The sequence below is a fragment of the Prosopis cineraria genome, unplaced genomic scaffold (genome assembly GCF_029017545.1).
Source record: "Prosopis cineraria cultivar Desert tree isolate PC_DT_omini unplaced genomic scaffold, ASM2901754v1 PC3, whole genome shotgun sequence".
Lineage (NCBI taxonomy): Eukaryota > Viridiplantae > Streptophyta > Magnoliopsida > Fabales > Fabaceae > Prosopis > Prosopis cineraria.
In genome coordinates, this window is record NW_026555334.1 from 22,066,730 (window position 1) to 22,069,631 (window position 2,902).

The window sequence follows — 2,902 nt, forward strand, 5'->3', positions numbered from 1 at the left end:
TCATCGGTATGCTGCATAAAGAACTCTCAAAAATAGAAAGATTAGTAGTTTTAGCAAATTTAAATATCTCCTTTTCCTTGCCTACTTTAAAAATTAATTCTCCTTTAGGCACATAAATTAAGGCACCCCTAGTGGCTAAAAATGGCCTTCCCAATATAAGTAAAACATTCCAATTATCCTCAATATCTAGAATAATAAAATTTATAGGAATATAAAGTTTATTGACTTTCACTATGACATCTTCAACTACACCATGTGAATATCTGAGTGATCTATCTGTGAGTTGAAGAGTCACATTGATCGGCTTGATATTTGTTATCCCAAGTTTCCTACATAAAAAATAAGGTATTAAGTTAACACTCGCACCCAAATCACATAAATAATTTTTAATAATATTAGAATCAATATCATAAGGAATAGTGAAACTCTTTAGATCTTTCAATTTAGATGGTAGCTTTTTTTGTAGAATTGCATTGCACTCATCCGTAAGTGTCGCTGTGGCATATTCTTTCAACCTTTTCTTGTTTGAAACTAGCTCCTTGATGTATTTGGCATAAGCAGGCATATTTTCCAATGTTTCTATAAAAAGAATATTAATTTGAATTTTCTTGAATATTTTAAGAAATTTTTAGAACCTAAATTTGGACTTTTTTTTCAAAGGCGCTCAGGGTATGGAATGTGGGGTATATAAGGTTTGTTTTTAGAATTGAGTTACAACATTAACTCTAGGTACCTTAACTACCTCATCATCTTCATCATTTTTTTATGTGCTTACCTTTTTAAATATCTTTTTAGCCCCATTATCAATATCTTGGAGTTCTTTACCATTTTGTAATGTGACTGCCATGACTTGCTCTCATGGATTGACTTTAGTATTTCTTAAAAGTTTATTTTGACTCTTTTTGATAAGTAAGCTAGCCAAATTGCTTATTTGATCCTCCAAATTCCTTAAAGAATTACCCATTTAAGATTTCATATTCTTCATAGAAGCTTGAGTTGAAGCAACTGCTTGTTTAAGTTTGTCGATCTCTTAATTAATGCTTTTTATGCTATTCACTTAGTAAGTCACTATTTGAGCCAAAGATTTCTCCAACTTTGTTGTAAGATCCTCAGTTGTGTTTCCTTATTATTAGAAGCCTGGCTATGCTTGTGGTCCTTGAGTAGAGGAAGTTTTCCAAGAGAAATTTGGATGATTTCTTCATCCGGGGTTGTATGTGTTGGAGTATGGGTTATTCCTAGGATTAACTTGATCATTCCAACTCCCATATAATTAACCTCCTTTACATAGTTACCATTATAACCTGTATAAAAATAATTATTAGTAGAAGAAGAAAGGGAATTAACAAAACTAAAATTTTTCAACAATAAATTTAAACTATTTATTAAATCCTGTAGTTCATGTGATGTAGAAACTTCATTAGCTGTCAGCATTTTATAAATCTCCTCCCCTTCTTCAATAGACATATTATTTGGATCACCTCGAGCTGTATTATCAACTTTTGATTGACATTCAAAATTGAGTCCATCATTAAAAAAATCTATTAAGAGTATGTGTGAAAAATGGTGATGGGGACATTAGTTTATGAGGGGATTATAATGTTCCCAAGCTTCATAAAACAATTCACCATGTTGCTGTGTGAAGAAGTAGATTTTATCCCTTAATTTTGAAGTTTTTTGAGGAGAATAATATTTGTAATGTCCGCCTTGATATTAATAGGACAGTACTCTTACACACCGTTGTGATAACCTAAATTAGACAAAATTTCAAGTAAAAGTTATCACAACCCAAAAGTTTAAAAGATAATAAGTTTAAAATAATAGGATCCTAAGAATTTTTTTTTTCAAAGGGTTAAAGGTCACTTTTGCTCTTGTACTTATTTCTTAGGAGTATTGGGTACCCTATACTGTTAAGTGGGGCAAATTTACCTCTGAACTATTTTTCGAAGGAGAAAAACCCCTTTTTATTAATCAATCATCAATTTTTTCATTTTCTGCTAACATGGCATGTGTGTGGAACCCACCTTTGGTACTAATTTGTCCTTGAACTCTTTTTTTAGGAGTGCTAAGCACTTTAAAGTTTTTTCTTAGAGTGCTGGACACCCTAACATTTTGTTAAAATAAAATTGAATAAATATTTTTAAAATATTAAGTATTTTAATATTTAATAATTTTGAATATTATTATTACTATTAACACAAAAATGTGCAAAGAGTATTAAATTTGGGTAATGCAGTATTTTAGAGAAAGATAATTAGTTGACCAAAAAAAAAAAACTTAACCAATATTAAAAATATAAGTAAGTTTTGACATGCAAAAAGATGTAACGATTTGGATACTATATCGAAGAGAAGACTGAAGATCGATATATAAAAAATAAAAAATCATTTATAAGTTTATAACATGCTAGCAAAAATAATACTCAAATATAAAAAATATTAAATTGGGTGATGTAATGTTTTAAATAATAATATTTAAATTATTGAATATTAAAATACTTAATATTTAAACAATATTTATTCAATTTTATTTTAACAAAATTTGAGGGTGCCTAGCGCTCTGAGAAAAAACTTTAGGGTGCTTAGTGTTCTTAAAAAAAGAGTTCAGAGGCAAATTAGCACTAAAAGACATGTCACTGTGCATGGGCCCCACGCACATGCTGCGTCAACATAAAACAAAAAAATTGACAATTGAATAACGAAAGGGAGTTTTTGCTCATCCAAAAAATAGTTTAAAGGTAAATTTACCCCACTTAAGAGTATAGGGTACCCAACGCTTCTAAGAAATAAGTACGGGGGCAAAAGTGACCTTTAACCCTTTTTAAAATATTGTTTAAGCTCAAACTATAATTGAAAAATCAGTGAAATACAAATATGGAAGTATGGAAATCAAACAGCACTTTAAA

At 29.7% G+C, this 2,902-nt stretch overlaps 1 non-coding gene across 1 annotated transcript; it reads left to right on the forward strand.

Moving 5' to 3' along the window:
• Positions 1-1,558: 1,558 nt before the first annotated feature.
• Positions 1,559-1,665, forward strand: LOC129307542 (small nucleolar RNA R71). Its single transcript, XR_008592431.1, has one exon. It is a non-coding gene; the product is annotated as a small nucleolar RNA R71 (small nucleolar RNA).
• Positions 1,666-2,902: the final 1,237 nt, after the last annotated feature.